This window comes from Bos indicus, chromosome 28, assembly GCF_029378745.1.
Source record: "Bos indicus isolate NIAB-ARS_2022 breed Sahiwal x Tharparkar chromosome 28, NIAB-ARS_B.indTharparkar_mat_pri_1.0, whole genome shotgun sequence".
NCBI classification, from domain to species: domain Eukaryota; kingdom Metazoa; phylum Chordata; class Mammalia; order Artiodactyla; family Bovidae; genus Bos; species Bos indicus.
This window is the reverse complement of record NC_091787.1, coordinates 33,325,566-33,342,846: the sequence shown is the minus strand read 5'-3', so window position 1 is coordinate 33,342,846 and position 17,281 is coordinate 33,325,566. Positions and strand designations below refer to the sequence as shown.

General features: G+C 48.5%; 1 protein-coding gene across 16 annotated transcripts in view; it reads left to right on the top strand.

Moving 5' to 3' along the window:
• Positions 1 to 17,281, top strand: part of KCNMA1 (potassium calcium-activated channel subfamily M alpha 1) — a 774,726-nt gene that overhangs the window by 121,762 nt on the left and 635,683 nt on the right. The gene's annotated exons all lie outside the window — the stretch shown is intronic.

Genomic DNA, 17,281 nt, shown 5'->3' with positions numbered 1-17,281 from the left:
TAGCTTCAGTTTTTCTCTGTTTTAGGCTACGCCAAGGTCTGTATGTGTCCATTTTTATTCACATCACGCACTGTCTCCTTAGGACTGACTCCTAGAAGTGGAATGGTGCATGTTTTTAAGATTCCCTGTTCACGTTGCCAGGTTGCTTTCCAGAAGGATCGTGCTGCTTTCACACGGGCTCACCCACAGGGTGTGAGGAGGAGTGTTTTTTCCCATTCGCTTCCCTCCTTTCCTGAAAGGGAGCCTGGAGGATGCAGAGAGAGAGAGAGAGAGAGAGAGAGAGAGAGAGAGAGAGAGAGAGAGAGGCAGCCTGGTCCACTGCAGACCTCACTGCATCTTGGCCTGTGCCTTCGTCTCTTGGGCAGCGAGTGGTCAACTGGTTAGTGAGCTGAGACAGGGCTGATGAGCGTTCTGAACAGCCAGGGGTTCGGAGCGGGAAAGAACAGCCAGTTCAGGGATAATCCTTTGATATTGGTGCTGTGGTTCCAGTCTAGAGATTTTTATCAGGGCTGATTGCCAGGCCAGCTCTGGGCTGGGGCGGTGCCGGCAGTCCGCTGAGCCAGTCAGATGGGGTTCACTGAACCTCCTGATTTAGCCCTTTGATCTTAGTTCGCGGTTGTGGGGGGAACATTTGAAAGCCATCTCTGTGTTGCTTTTCTCCAGTTTACTCTGGTACTGCATTTTAAGGAGTGAGAAAACAGTGCCTACTTTCTCATGGGCATTTTTCTGTCTAATAGGAAACTAAACCAGGTTGCAAGAATGTATATTATCCTATGATGTTCCATACAGTCATTTATGTTTTGAGTAAAAGAAAAAGAGAGGCTGCAAAGCATTTTCTGTTTTTTAAATTTTAGAAGTTTTTGGTGGATTGTAGAAACCTACCCTAGCCCATTTGGGAACTAGTGTACTGCTCTTTATACTGAGCTGACAGCATAAACACCGGTCTAGAATAAATGGCTGGCTTCTTCAGAATTAAGCTCTGCAGTGGGTGGTGGGAAGGGCTTAGAATTCTGAGCCCGGGAGCTGCTGGGAGCTGCAGGGTTTGGGGTCGCAGAGTCGGACACGACCGAAACGACTTAGCAGCAGCAGCAGCAGGGTTTGGAAGAGGAACTCTGTCTTCATCTCTCTCTCCTTCTCTCTCTCCCCACATTAAAAAGCCCCTACCCCCCGCCAGTGCTTGGAAACATCAACTCTGTGTCCTTGGCTTCTCTCCAGGTGTAGGAAGCCCTAATAAAGCCCCCCAAAACTTTTTTTTTGATTTGGGGTTGTTCTTTAAAGGATGTGTTTCCTGGCTTTAACCATACCCAGGGAGGGGTGGGGCTCCCTTGAGCTGTACCCCTTGGATGTGGAGATGATGGAAGGAAACAGGATGTGTCGTGGGCCTGGTGGGCAGGTCTGTCCAAGAAGGCTCACTGTCTCAGAACTTCTAGGAGAAAGTCTTAATTAGCTTCTAACCCCATATGAGCCAGTGTGGTTGAATTCACCCAAGAGGGAAGGGGAGTCACTCCGCTGTTTTCTAAGAGGAAATGAGAAAAAGAGAGTGTCTCTCCCAGGCAGCATGGTTTTTAGGGACTGGCTTCCTCTGTGCCTTTCCTAGTCTGTTGCCAAATCCCAGCAGTTCTCCCCCAGTCCTTCTCTGTGTACATTCCTTCTCTCCGTTGCCTAGTTCAGGCTGCCGTTGCTGCTTGCTTGGACTATTGCAATAGTCTTCCAGATGGCCCCATCACCTCTCATTTCTGATTAGTCAGACATCTGGCTACCCAATTAAACTTTCTAAATGTTAGCTGATGATTTCACTTTCCTCATCAAATGCCCTTTCCTGACTCCTCATTAGCCAGAGGAAAACAGAAAGCCCAAACATCTTTTCTTGGTGTTCAAAGATCTCTATAATTCACCCCTGTCTGCCCTCCCTCCACATCCCTAGCCTTGCATCTTTATTTCCTGCCTTGTGTGTAGGATGTTCTGTCCTTTTTGCTTCCTTGTTTTTTAACCCTTCAGGTCCACTAATTTTCATAGCCTGGGGCCAAAGCCAGCTCTTCCAGGATGCTTCTATTTTTGGCATTCAGTCCAGAAGTCATCTCCCCTTCCTCTAACTAGCACTCTCCTCCCCCATTCCCTCTCTTAAAGCACTAAACTTTTGGGCCTTCTATTAGTTTTCTGAATACTAGTCTTACCTCCTTGAGCTTTGTGAAAATCTGAATCATCACTGCAGCGTGCCTTGCGCATGGCAAATATGCCATAGTGTTTCATGCGTAAATGTACAGATGGCTGAGGGTGTCTGGTGGGGCTCAGCCTTTGTTTTCACCCTGCTCTGCTGTTTGCCCTGACCTCGCTTGGACTGGTTCTTGCTGGTAACAACTTGCTGCCCAGGTGCCACTTCACTTAGGCCTGCTTGTGTATTTCCAGGCACGTAGCAAGGGGCGGCAGGTTAGTGATTCATGAGTGGGAGAAGAGGTGATTGCCTTGAGAGCTGCTGACTCAGCTGCCCGTCGCTAACCTGGGGCTCCTCCGGGCTGTGAGTCAATGAGCGGATGGCATGAATGAACAGATGGTCATGGAATTTCAGGGGACCCAGATCTCTTGGATCTGCATTTCCCAGCTTTAGAAGCACACAACTCAGGGCCTCGTGGGGAGTGCTAGGAGTCTCAGTATAAACATGGCATATTTTCCTGAAGAAGCAGTTCTTCTCGAGGCTTTGGGAATACATATTCTTTAATACTCAATCATAGTTATCACAGGGAGTAATGCAAATATGTAGGCATTTTAAAAGAGAAAATGGAACACTTTAAAGAAACTCCTTACCTGCAGAAGCCTTGCTTCAGGGCAGCCCCAGCTCTGAGATGGGAAGTTGGTGTTCATGTTTCGTAGCTGTGGAGGTTGTAATGGAGAAGTTTGCAGTGATCTGGCCTGTTCAGCACCCCTCACACCTGGTTGCTTGTCACCCCATCACTGCCTGCCTTCCCATCCTGTGGCTGATCTCCAGCAGAGTGTAGACTGTGATGAAGGATTGGACTTGACGGGTGCACAGAGCTGGGTTTGAGTTCCTCCAGCAGTATAGACCCTGGGTCCAGAGGATGATGGGAGAAGGGATATTTGTGTTCCATCTTCCCAGAGGAGAGACATAAAAGCTAGAAACATGGTAAGACTGAAAAGTACATGTGGAATAAATGACATAGCCAGTGCAGTGTAAGCCTGTGGGGATCAGTATGAGAAAAATATTTCTTTCAGGCAGGAGCATCACCCAAAAGGGGACCACTGGGAACACTTCACCTGATGATGCCACTCAGTGGTACCCCTCATGGAGAGACCCTCCAGGGCCACCCCTCTGCATCCTGCGATCTGCGATCATCCCCTCCTTGTACCCCACCCCCCTTTCAGGTGTGCTGAATGTTGCATGGCTGTGTGACCTTGGGCAAGTCACCTGCTCTGGCCCTCAGTCCAACTTGTTAAATAAGTAAAGTTTTTTCATGCTTGATACATTGTAACTGACCCTCTCTGCACTGAAGAATCCCATAGCACCTTCCACTGCAATTCCAACATGAGGATGGACCAGTCCTTGGCTCCTTTTGGGTTTTCTGAGAAATGGTTTACAGAATGCCAGCTTCCATGCAGGCAGGGATTTGCCTGATTCACCCTCACAGCCTCACCTGCTGGAGCAGTGCCCGGCTCAGGGTAGTTACTGGGCTGTTATCTGATGGCCAGATGCTGGAAGCAGATCCATTAACACGGGAGGGCAGCCAGAGCCTAGAGGATGTGCTCAGAACTTCTGAGAAATTTACTTACGAAAATGGTGTGAATTTAATGACCTCTTCAATGTGAAAGAAAGCTACCAGGCTTTTCTGAATTTGTCTTTAAGAGCCTAAACTAAACTCTGGGTTTCATGGAACACTCTACCCGGAGGAGGCGGCTCTTTAGGGCAGGTAGCAGGGAGAGGCAGGCATCTTGAGTGGAGGAAATAAGCTGAGAAAGGGTTCAGGGGCAGCTTACTCAAGCATTCTGGCTTCAGTCTTCCCATCTTCCTGGCACATTCAACTAGAGATAAAGCACTATGGGAGGCATTTTCTCCATGTGAGAAGAAGTGCTGTGAAGAACAGGCGCTTCTGGTGTCAGAGCATGATTACCAGTGGAAGTGTCAGGTAGAAACTTCTTTCATGACTTTTCCCCCTCTTTCCAGGCGCCACAGCTGTTGTTTCATGGCAGCCTGAGATAGCACTGAGAAGCTGCTGGCACCTCAGATGCGTGTTTTAGTCCCAGCTGTTAGGTTTTTCTGCTGTGTGACTTTGGGGCTGCCCCAGAGCCTCTCTGTCTCCTGGGTCTCACTTGCCAGAGGAGGGGGTTACACTGGTTATTTGTAGGGCACTTGTAGCTCTAAGATGCTTGGGTGTATGATCTCATTGTGATGACACACAGCAATAGTGAAATCCCTGCTGTATCTCAAACTTGAATTACATCTTTATGAGTGGGAAAAGTGTCTCCTGCCTCCTGGGACATTTTCATTTAACTCGGATGTACCTGACCCTGGTCTGTTTATAGGCACAGAATTTGCTGTGTGGCCTGAGGCCTTAGCCTGCCCGCCTTAGCTCCCCACCTGCCTGGGGAAGCACCTGTTTGGCACTTGAAGGCTGTGTTCTGGCACGTGCCTGGGGCTCCCCTGAGTGTGGGCTTTCTTGCCTCTGCAGAGACCAGCACCTGGAGTCTTGGTCTGCGTCTGCATAGCTCTGCAGAGGTGCCCGGGGAGGAAGAATGGGGCTGGGAGGCAGGGATGGAGGGCAGTGTGGGCTGGGGACGGAGGCTCTGAAATGACAAGCTCAGTGAGTCACTCAGCATCGGCTGCAGCTGGAGAGAGTCGAGGAGGGGGTTATGGCGCAGCCTCATGCAGAAGGCAAGGGACCAACCATGAGATGGCGTTGGTTTATTCTCACGGGGGCGGCACATCCTTCTAGGGCACAAGCATGGAGGAGTCGGTACAGAAGAAGGTTCACTGAGCTGGGAGGTGGGAGAGCAGCAGGGTTCAAGGGGGAGCTCTGCCACGTGGCCCTGAATCTGATCGAGGGCCGTCCTTGTGCCATCTCACTGCAGGCACTGTGAGTGCTTACAGAGGTGACCTCATCCCATCCTCACAGCCATCCCAAGACGGGAGGCGCTGTTATTCTCCTCAGTTTGTGGACAATGAATCTGAGGCACAGAGAGGTTAAGCATCTTGTCAGAAGTCACCCAGCAATAATTAAATGGGATTCAGTGCTCCTGGCCCTGAGAGTCTGTGGGCTCAATCACCACATCAGTGACTTCCAGTCTTAAACTTGTTATCAGAACCACCTGGAGGACTGGATCATCCCACCTCCTAGTTGCTGATTCTGATTGGGTCTGGGATGAGCCCAAGAATGCGCAGTTCTTTGAAGTTCCCAGGTGATGCTGATGCTATGGACTTGGGACCACATTTTGAGAACCGATCTTCCACATCCCAGTCTCCTCGCTTGTGAAACACAGGGTTGGAGTCTCCTACCACGAATGCCATCCTCTAATCATTCAGAATTATGTTTAGTTTGGGCCAATTGAATTTATGACAGAGCAGTAGCGGTTTGATCAACTCGCCTACTGCTACTGCGTTTCCGTCACTTGTCTCCTTTTATTTTTGGCAATTTGCTGTTATATGTTTTGATGCTTTCCTACTTAGTTCATCAAGTCCCTGACTCCTGGATGGTCACTTTGGCTTATACGCTTTCTCAATATAAACCTCTTGCATTGTCTAATCTCTCTCTCTCTCTCTCTCTTTTTTTTTTCTTGAAAATCCCTTTATTTGGATACTGACACCTCCAATACGGCATTATTTTCTTTTACTTGATTTTTGCTAATATATTTTTGGCCCTTCTTTTAATTTGAACTTTATCAATTTGTTTAGGGTACATTTCTTATTAAAAGTATCGTTGTTCAGTCGCTAAATCATGTCTGGCTCTGTGACCCCATGGACTGCAGCATGCCAGGCTTCCCTGTCCTTCACTGTTGGCTGGAGTTTGCTCAAACTCATGTCCATTGAGTCAGTGATGCCATCCAACCATCTCATCCTCTGTTGCCCTCTTCTCCTCTTGCCCTCAATCTTTCCCAACATCTGGGTCTTTTCCAGTGAGTCAGCTCTTCACATCAGGTGGCCAAAGTATTGGAGCTTCAGCTTCAGCATCAGTCCTTTCAATGATTTAATTTTATATTTATTTACCATATATTATACCATGTTTTATAGTATATATATGTTTGTGTGTGTGTGTTTTATTCTAACAGTGACTATATTTTGGCTTTCTTTTCTTTTCTTTTAAATGTTTCTTTGTAGACTCCTTTGTCTTGCTCAAATGAACCACTTTAAATTTTGTTTTATAGTTTTTCACTAAGAATGTTAGCTCTACCTTCGTTGTTTCTCAGATGCTTAAAGTTATTGAACCATATTTTGCTAATGGTTAATGTTCAGAATGAAACAGCTTCTCTTGACTCCCTACCAAGTAAGGTAAATAACTTAAAGCTTTTCTATCTTTTCACCCCCTTACATGTAAAATGTTACATTTGTGCTTTTATTATGTAATCTGGTATTCTAAATCTCTCCTGTGTTATAACAGTTCTTACATTGTCATCTTCCCTTTAAGGAAGTGTTATTTTTAATTTTCATTTTGGTTAGTGATATGTCACAGTTATAACAGTTAACTTAGACCTAATGGGGAGTATTCATTGCCAGATCTTTATTCCCACAGGCATCCCCTACTATTGAATTCCTTATTTTGATTAATGTCTTGGTCATAAATGGAAAAGCTTAACACCCGTGGGGCTTTCCTGAAAAATGTGTACTTGTTTGGTGTACTTTGTATCTTCCAGTGTGACAACTTGGCCCTGCCCTTGAGTTTTGCAGAAGTCAGATACCTGCCTTGGTTTTCTTTCTTTCACAGGTAATGTGCCGTCTTCTGTTTGGAGGCGTTTATATTTTCATCATGAAAGAAAGAAATAAACATGTACCCAGTTATCAGTGAGCATTTTGACCTTCAGACCTAGTTCTGTCTTTACTGTTAGGAGGTTTTCTGGAATTTTCAGAGGTTTTCAATTCAGTTCATTCTGGATTGTCTGCCTGTCCTCTAGATGTGCAATCTTTTTGTATAACCTGCTGTCTTAGATCTCACAGTATTTCTGCTCACATCTTTCTTCTTCATTTTGGGAGTGCTTTTTAAATTTGTCCTGCACAACACATATGATTTCAGAAGTTCCCTTAACTTTTACTGCGGACGGAGAAAAGATGGTTTCTTAACGCTTCAGTTATCATAGGAGCTCTCGGGTACTGGGAACTATGCTCTAGGCTAAGTGCTAACCATTTGCTTGCTTTACTGCGTATAATCCTTAGAATAAGTCTGAGAGGCCTGTACTTCGCGTATCCTCACTCACTGTATAGACTGGGGAAACAGATGCTCAGAGATGTTGAACCTTGCTCAGCTTCACCCTCTAGTGAGTGCTGGGGCTGGAATTCAGGGTCATGCAGTTTTCACTGTGCTCTTAGCCATGTTGATACGATGCCTTCCCAGCCAGGCCGTCATTTACAAATCTTTTTCTTCACTTTGAGTGCTGGGTTCTCAGCTGTTTGGGGTGAAGAATGTTTTCACAACTCCGGTGGGAGGTTTCTGTGTTTTTCATGCATAAATGTGGACAGTGTTTGTCCATATGTCAGGAGGGTCAGTTCTCCTGGGTCCCCTTTTCTGTCCACCTCACAGCCGATAGAATGATCTTCTTGGCTTTTCCACCAGAGCACGGGCTGATGAAATGAGGTCTTATAAGATCCAGTGGGCTGTAAGGCCAGGCTTCATGAGCTTGAGCTCTGAGTTGTTCCAGAAGGGAAACTTAATCCCTGTGATATTTCTTCCTCAGTTTGGTGAGCCCACTGCACCGAGAGCCAACTGTTTGCATCTGGCTCGCTGTTTGGCCTGGCCACCGTGCCGGGTACAAACTGTGCTTGAACTCGCACTCCTTCCTGGAGCTGCTACCTGCCGCGTCAGGGACAAGCCCCTGCCCCCAGCCAGTTCTCTTCTTGGTGTGTCTGCCACGTGATTCCCAGGGCTTCCCAGGGCTGTGCTGAGGCTCCTTTGTGACGAGAGGAACCTGATGTGTGTGGCCTGTCTGCCCCCTGCCTGGCTCACGTCCCGATCAGTCCTTCAGTCTGGGCAGCTCTGCTCTGCGGGTCTTGATGTCCTCTACTCCCGGTTGCACAGCCATTCTGCCACTTCTCAAGAAGCACGTCTGCCCTGGGGCCCACTGCCCTCTCTCTTTCCTCATCACTTTCCCCCCAGAGATTCTTCTAGATTTATGGCACAGGGATGGCACCTGTGCCTGGTTTCCTGAGCTGTGCAAGTTCCCCAGGCTTGCAGTCCTCATTTGGTTATGTTAACAGGAATCTGGACGTGAAGGCATCACAGCCTGTGCCAAGTTGCCATGGTGACTCATTAATGGACGGTTCCCTCTGAGACTGGTTGAAGGGCCTTTCTCCCTCTACCTTCTACGTGCGTGAGTGTGGGGAGGGGATGGGTCACTGCTTCTGTCTAACTTCTCCTCTACTTATTTCTTCCACTTTCTCCCTTTCTTCCCACTTCAGATCTTCAGTCTTAGCAGGAGAAGAAGACTATGGCCTCTGGATTTGACGCATTGAGTTGGATAAGTCCACTGTAACCACAGCTTCTATGATTCTGGCAGCATTGGTCTTGGTGATCAAAGTCAGGCAAAACTGAGGTCTGTTTTGGTAGATTAAGAGACTTTATAATAAAGAGTTGGTCCTCTGCCAGCTCTCCTTACACATCACTCTCAGGCCAGGAACTCAGGATGTAGAAGCCTGTCTGGGGGTTTCTGGAACCCAGAGGTGGACATGCTCACGGGGCATAGATTCATTATCTGGAGGTGAGGGCAGTGGTGTCAGGAGCAGACTGAGTGTGTGCGCTCACTCATGCTCACGGGGCACGGATTCGGTGTACCATGTCCAAATCCGTCCGGGTCTGGTGCTTGGCACGCTCACTTCCTTGAGGTTTAGTTGATTGACAGACACTTCTACCGAGAAACCTGACACTCCAGAGGCATTACATGTGATAAGCAAACAGCCTTGGCTCCCAGGCTGAGAAAGGATGATCTTTCCTCACTGGACGTTGATATTCATAAATGACCGTGGGTAATTAAGCACTGTTTGCCTTCAGAAAATTCATTAGTGTGATGGTGGGGTTTTTCCAATGAGAGGACAGAGAACCAAGAGGGGACATGGTCAGGTTGGTGGTTAACTCCCAAGGCACGTTTGAGGTCTGCTCCCTGAGATGCTTCTTACTGCCATGTACTGGCCTCTGTAAAGACTTGGTCAGGGGGGCCTGGTCCCTTTGTCTGCTTTGTCAACACAGTAGACGCTGATGACCTTGTGAGGAGGAAAAATCCAGGGGAGCAAGGTCAGAGGGTAGGGGGCTGATGAGGAAGGGGAGCAGGAAACTCAAGGAGGGGAAGACAGTGAGTTTGGAGAGGCTGAGTTTGAGGTACCTACAGGACACCAGGTTAAGACAGCCAGTAGGCAGCGGGAGGGAAATAAGTCCATGGAGATGCAGTGGGTAGCATCAGGCCCCTACTTCACTCTCTTCTTGGAAACCCATTCAATGTTTTGGAATGCTAGTTACTTTCCCTATAAAATGAGAATGTTCAGAGCTTCCTCATGTTCTGTTGTGAAATCAAGAGAGCCAGTTAACATGGTGTTGCTTTGGGTCCCTTCTGGTCTGGCAAGTTGCTCAATATCTCTTCCTTGAAGGGTGCTTTTTCTGGAATAGTCTTTTTTTTTTTTAATTGCTTTTATTTATTTTATTTGTTTGGCTGTGCTGGATCTTGGTTGCAGCACACAGGATCTTTAGTTGCTGCATGGGCAATCTAGTTCCCTGACTGGGGATTGAACCCAGGGCCCCTGCATTGGGAGCATGAAGTCTTAGCCCGTGGACTACCAGGGAAGTCCCTGAAATATTCTTTGTAACAGCCATGAGGTGTTCAGGTCGCTGGAAGTCCCCTGGTGAGGATTTTGATGAGAAGGGTAACACATAGATGGGATTTTGTTGTCAGTGAGATGGTCAGGGAGGGTCTGGGATCCAAGATGGGCTGGCTAGGCCATGTGGTCAGGTGGGTGCAGGTGGTTCAGGGATAATTTAGGGGCCCTGGAGGTGGGTGAGAGCCATCAAAGCCAAGACGTCGAGCACTGTGTGCCTTTCAAAGCTGTCCATCCCCAGTGAGGCTTCTTCCAAGGCCTCCAAGGACGGCTCTGCGTCTTTATCAGACCGATGCTTGCTGAGCCTCTCTGGCGGATGGTCTCAGGCAGCCTCGGGACCAGCGAGCTTCCCAGGGAGGAAGACTTCAGAGACTGGCAGCCTTCCGTGAGAAACCTCAGGGAGTAAGGCAGGAGTGGCTCAGCAGCCCTCTGCCTCCCCCTTGGGGAAACGCAGCGCCTGTCTCTGGCCTGAGGTCTCTTGCCATCCTCTGCCCAGCCCCTTGGGTTTGGGCCAGGGCACAGCTATTGTGTCCACCTGCACCAGCCTCTAGGGCAGCAAGCCTTGGCTTGGGCTTCCTGCTGGTGTCTCAGGGGAGCATTCCGGGAAGTTTGTGTTTTCTCTCTTTCACAAACGAGACAACAGGGCCCAAGAAGTCAAGGGCACTTGTTGGCCCATATTCTTGTTGGTGTGCTCACCGGGGTGCAGAAGGTGGTAGGGAAGGTCTGTCCTCTGGGTGGTGGGCAGCCGTCGGAGGCTTGAAGAGCAGGACAGTGGTATGCTGGGGCTGGGACTCAACGCTATGACTCAGAGTCAGGCAGCCTGAGGCTGGAGGGCACAGGAAGGGGACGACCAAAGTCAGGGCAACCAGTTAGGAGTCCGTCTAGTGTTACAGGCACGAGGCCACGAAGGCCCGGGCTGGGACAGAGCCAGGAAGTTTTTTCAGACGTGTAGCCTATTTCTTGGGGCTCTGCCCCAGTATATTAGTAATGTTAGGAATTCCAGCTTGGCTTTAAAAAAACCTGTTTTTTTCTTTAGGGAACCCAAGTATTGCAGGTTGAATTATGTCCGCTCCAAAAGATGTTGAAATCCCAGCCCCTAGTACCTATAATTGTGACTGACCTTATTTGGAAATACAGTCTTTGTTTTCTTTTCATATATTTTTTTTTACATTGAAGTACAGTTAATTTATAATTTTAAATTAATTTCTGCTGTATGGCAAAGTGGCTCAGTTATATGTATATTTATTATATATATGTATATATATATACATGCGTTCTTTTTACTATTCTTTTTCATTGTGGTTTATCATAGAAAAGTTAATAAAGTTCTCTGCTATACAGTACGACCTTATTGTTTATCTACTCTGTATATAAAAGCTTATAGGTGCTAACCCCAACCTCTCACTCCATCCCTCTCCCAACCCTCTCCCCCTTGGCAACTACGAGTCTGTTCTCTGTATCTGTGGCTCTGCTTCTGTTTCCGGGATAGGCTCATTTGTGTCATATTTTAGATTACATGTATAAGTGGTATCATATTTGTCTTTCTCTTTTTGACGTCACTAGTATGATAACCTCTAGTTGCATCTGTGTTGCTGCGGATGGCGTTGTTTCATTCTTTTTTATGGCTGAGTGGGACGGGGGAGCCTGGTGGGCTGCCGTCTATGGGGTCGCATAGAGTCGGACATGACTGAAACGACTTAGCAGCAGCAGCAGCGGCGGCAGCATTTCTTTGGGGCTTTCCTGGTGGCTTAGTGGGTAAAGAATCTGCCTGCCAATGAGGGAGATATGGGTTTGATCCCTCGGTTGGGAAGATCCCCTGGAGAAGGAAATGGCAACTCTCTCCAGTATTCTTGCCTGGGACATCCCGTGGACAGAGGAGCCTGGTGGGCTACAGTCCATGGGGTTACAAAAGAGTCGGTCACAACTTGGCAACTAAACAAGTATCTCACCGTAGAGATGTACCACATCTTCTTTATCATTCATCCATGGACACTTAGGCTGTTTCCACGTCTTGGCTATTGTGAGTGGTGCTGCTTTTTTGAATTATAATTTTGTCTGCACAGGAGTGGAATTGCGGGATCATATGGTAGGCCTGTTTATAGTTTTCTGAGGAATTTCCACACTGAGCTCCATAGTGGCTGCACCAACTTACGGTCCCCACCCCCAGCAGTGTAGGAGGATTCCCTTTACTCCGTCCCTCTCCAGCATCTGTTATTTGTAGACTTTTTAATGACGGCCGTTCTGACCCATACAGATACCTTGTTGTTTTTACGTGCATATCTCTGATAACTAGTCATGCTGAGCATCTTTCCTGTGCCTATTTGCCGTCTATAGGACACGCAGTCTTTGCAGATGATTGAGCTGAGGTCATCAGGGTGGGCCTTAGCCCAGTAGTGTGCGCTTGCGTGCCTGTTCAGTCGTGTCCGACTCTCTGTGACCCCATGGACTGCAGTCTACCAGACTGCTCTGTCCGTGGAATTTTCCAGGCAAGAATACTGGAGTGGGTAGCCATTTCCTTCTCCAGGGGATCTTCCCGACCCATTAGCACTGCTGTCTTTACAGGAAAGGGAACTTTGAACACAGATAGGCACACAGGGAGAAGACCAGGTGAAGATGGAGGCAGAGATCAGGGTAATGCACTTACAAGGCAAGGAAGGTCAAAGATGGCCAGCAGAGCACCAGAGCTGGAGCAGAAGCGAGGAACAGTGTCTCCCCCATAACCCTTGGGGGGATCCAACCCTGTTGGCATCTTGATCTCAGACTTCTGGCCTCTAGAATGTGAGGCAATAAATTTCTGCTGTTTAAGCCACCCACTTCTTGAAGCTTTGTGATAGCAACCCTTGGCAGATGAATACACCCAGCTTTCCAGACCTCATTTTTCCACACCCTGGAAACTGCTTCCACTGATGTCAAAGGATCATGTATGTGAGCTCCTGCCCTTGAGGAATTCACTTCTGATAAGCCCTCCCAGTCTGGCTATCAGAAGCTGCTCTCTGAGTCACGGGGAATCCAGGTAGCTCCTATGGGCAGAGGCTGCCAGTTCATAGCTTGCCCTTGGCCCTAGGCTCAAGAGGGGCTGGGAGATGAAAGCTAGGACCTAGTTGTTGGGGAGCTTGTGGTCTGGTTGGTGAGACACTCAGACTAAATAGAGGCTACCTTTTAAAGTCAAGCACAACATGGTGAGTTTCTCTGGCTTTCAAAGTCTTCTGCCTTGGTCATCCCATTCTACTGAGAGACATGGTCAAGCACGTGTACCTCCTCCAGCCCTGTATTGATTTTTCAGTGCTCGATTCCATCCCTTTTATGTTACTTACAGCCTCCGCAAGGGCAGAAGCCTCTCCCTGTCTTGTTCACTGTGCAGAGGGGAGGCCAGCATGGCCTGGGGCTTACCTCCTTCAGCTGGCCTGAGTGGGGTGTTTGATCAAGATCATCCTCTTCTTGGAGGGGAAGAAACCAAGACTCTAGGCTGGAGTGATTTCTTCAATGTTTCACAAGCAGAACTAGGCACAGCGGCTCCCTGGCACAAAGTAGGCTCACAGGAAATGTGGGATTTGATGGGCACCATGTCAGAGTTGTGTGTTAAAGGCTATGCTTAATGTTCCAAGTGAAAGAAGTGACAAATTTTATTTTCTTGGGCTCCAAAATCATTGCGGACAGTGACTGCAGCCATGAAATTAAAAGATGTTTGCTCCTTGGAAGGAAATCTATGACAAATCTAGATAGCGTATTAAAAAGCAGAGACATCACTTTGCCGACAAAGGTGTGTAGTCAAAGCTACAGTTTTCCCAGTAGTCATATTTGGATGTTAGGATTGGACCATAAAGAAGGCTGAGTGCTGAAGAATTGATGCTTTTGAATTGTGGTGTTGGGAAGGCTCTAGAGAGTCCTTTGGACTGCAAGGGGATCAAACCAGGCAATCCTAAAGCAAATGAACCCTGAATATTCATTGGAAGGACTGATGCTGAAGCTGAAACTCCAATACTTGGGCCACCTGATGTGAACAGCCAACTCATTGGAAAAGACCTTGAGCTGGGAAAAATGGAAGGCAAAAGGAGAAGGGGACGACAGAGGATGAGATGGTTAGATAACATCACCAACTCAATGGACATGAGTTTGAGCAAACTCCAGGAGATAGGGGAGGACAGAGGAGCCTGGCATGCTGCAGTCCCTGCGGCCGCAAAGATTCGGACACAACTTAGTGACTGAATAGCAACAAAAGTGTTCCATAGGAGCAAAGCTTATGTCCTTGGCTAAGACCATGGACTTTCAGGGACAGTGGTAACCTCTTTGCTGGAGCCCCTGTGCTCCTAGCCCTGCTGGGGCACACACTCCCCTCCTGTGCTGATTGACAGGCGTGGTATCCACGTGTGGCCTTTTGCAGGCAACTGCAGGAGGGTGATGAGCTTTACAAATCTGCCTGGTGCCTAAAATTGAACCGTACACATAATTCACTTGCTCAGCTGGGCCTGCGTTCTCTCTGCCATCCAGCCTCCAGCTCACGCTTGTTGCCTTACAATTCTGGACTTCTTCAGCATGGCCGGCTTGTCCCAAATTCCTGACCTTTGGGCCTTGGGTCCGCATGGGCAGCTCATTGCCATCTGAATGAGCCCTGGCTTCTTCAGTGTTCTTCAGCCTCTCATCTGCTTTCAAAGCACCACACCTGCCTGAGGGCAGGTGGAGAAGGGGATGAGAAGCCCCCTCCTCAACCCCAGGAAGGGGTGGGGGTCATGATTTTCACCTAGGGCCCTCCATTTAGAAAGCATTGCTAGAAACTGAGAGTTATCATTGAGTCCTTTTAAAAGACCCAACCCCATGCCAGGAACTCTGAAAAACACAGTTACTGTTTCCAGAGAGACAAGACCAGTGGAAAACTCTAGTTAACACTCAGACTGGTGTTCAGGTACCCAGTCAAATTCCTGTCTACTAGCTTTGTTCTGAGGCAAAAGATTTCATTTCTTTTAACTTAATTTCTTTGTAAACTTCTACAAGGTCTTGGTGAGCAGTTGCAGAGCACGTGGCATGTTGTCAGGACCCAGTAAATAGGAGTTGAGAGTACCCACCCCCCCACTGCCTCCACTGCAGGGATCAGAGCTGACCCCCGTGACAGTGCCTGCCAGGTGCCAGGTTCCTTTAAAGGGGCTTTTATAAGTACTAGTCACTTCACTCACATGGGAGCTCAGGGAAAGACAGAGGCACAGACTGGTTAGGAGGCGTTGTCCAAGGTTCCAGGATGCGAAGTTGGGGTTTGATGCAGACCATCTGGCCCCAGATCTGTGCCTTAAACCTCTGCACTCCATGGCCTTATTGAGACCAGCATATGAGACCCTGGACAACCTGCCTTATGTCATCTTTCCCCTATACCTCCTAGTTGCCTCATCTTTAAAATTGGGATGGTGAGGTACCAACTGAGACCTTTAGGAGAATTTTCTCTCTTTTCTTTAAACTTTTTATTTTATATTGGAGTATGCATGCGTGCTAAGTCACTTCAGTTGTGTCTGACCTATGTGACCCTATGGACTGTAGCCTGCCAGGCTCCTCTGTCCGTGGGATTCTCCAGGCAAGAATACTGGAGAGGGTTGCCATGCCCTCCTCCAGGGGATATTCTCAACCCAGGGATCAAACCCGCGTCTCATATGTCTCCAGCATCGGCAGGCAGGCTCTTTACTATCAATGCCACCTGGGAAGTTATATTGGAGTGTAGCCAGGTAACAATATTATGATAGTTTGAGGTGGGTAGCTGAGTGGCTCAGCCAAACATATACATGTATCCATTCTCTCTCAAACTCCCCTCCCATCCAGGCTGCCACATCACACTGGGCACAGTTCCCTGTATTCTACGGGAGGTCACTGCTGGTTATCCATTTGAAATATGGCAGTGTGTACCTGTCCATCCCAAACTACCTGCCTTAGGAGACTTTTCTGAGCTTTGTAGAGGGTTTAAGGAGGATGGCTGGTGCATCCTAGGCACTCAGTACGTGGTAGCAGTTCTTTCAGTAAGAAACACATGTGTGTGCCCGTGTGTGCATGTGTGCTAAGTCACTTCAGTTGTGTCTAACTCTGCCACGCTATGGACCGTAGTACACCAGGCTTCTCAGTTCATGGAGTTCTCTAGGCAAGAATACTACGCCTTCTCCAGGGAGTCTCCCCGACCCAGGGATTGAAGCCAGATCTCCTGCATGGTAGGCTGATTCTTTATAGTCTGAGCCATGGGGAAGCCCTTGTGTGTGCACAGGTGGCCAAAAATGCAAGCTGTCACATACAGAACACCCACAGGCCGATACAGCTCTTTTACTATAGGTGTTTAGAGCATGGAACTCTGTGTGGCTGGATTAGGAGAGGTGGGGTGAAGTGTTCCAAGTTGAGGGTGTCCGTTTGGGCAAACGTAAGGGGAGGTAGGAAAGCAGAGAGCCAGAAGGGTGCCAGGAGCAGTTGTGTGGGAATGCTGGGTGTGGGAAGCTAGGTTGGGGACTTTGGCTGGGAATTATGACCTGTGAGCTGTGGGGAGGCTCTGAGGGGTGCCATGCTCGTGGGGGATCATTTCAGACTCTGCTGGCCCATTAGCAGTTGAGCTGTCGTGGATGGGGGCGACTTCTCATTCATTCAAATCTGCGCCCATTTCTGATGAACAGAGCGGTATTCACAGAGGGAGGGACCAGCAGGGCATGTGGGATGCTCGCCCAGTCCCTCCATCTGCTATCCCAAGAGGCTGGCCCCCAGGCCCTGGACGTGTCCAAGGCTATAAGCTTATTGCCTTTCAGCTGCTGTTTGTGTCACACATGCCTGTCCCACAAGGGGCATTAAAAATATCCCAGTGGCTAATAGCATTTCTCAAAATAACTGCTTGCAAAGTGCTTTGCTGGGGCGAACGGCTACTAAAATTAGACACCCTGGAGAGTGAGTATGTATGTGTGTATGTGTGTGTGTGCGTGTGTGTGTGTGTGAGAATTTTGAACTCATTTCCTCCTAGATGAGGCCCACAGTTTTCACCCTTTTGTTCTGTGGTTCCTCCTCCTGTCACTGGGTGTTCCAGAGCCCTGTTTACTGGCTCACCCCCGTGATGCCCTCTTCAACCCCCAGTCCTTGGCTAATTGGAGCGGCTGCTGCCCTACATTGCCTGGTTGTCCTGCCCCAAGGAGCAGAATTTTGAAGAATCTTGAGGGGTGGGGTGGCCTCATTGTACAGCAGCCTCATTCCTCAGTGTGCCAAGTAATAATAGCACACCATGGGGGAATCTCGCTCGGCCTGCACTCCGAAGGGGAAACTGGG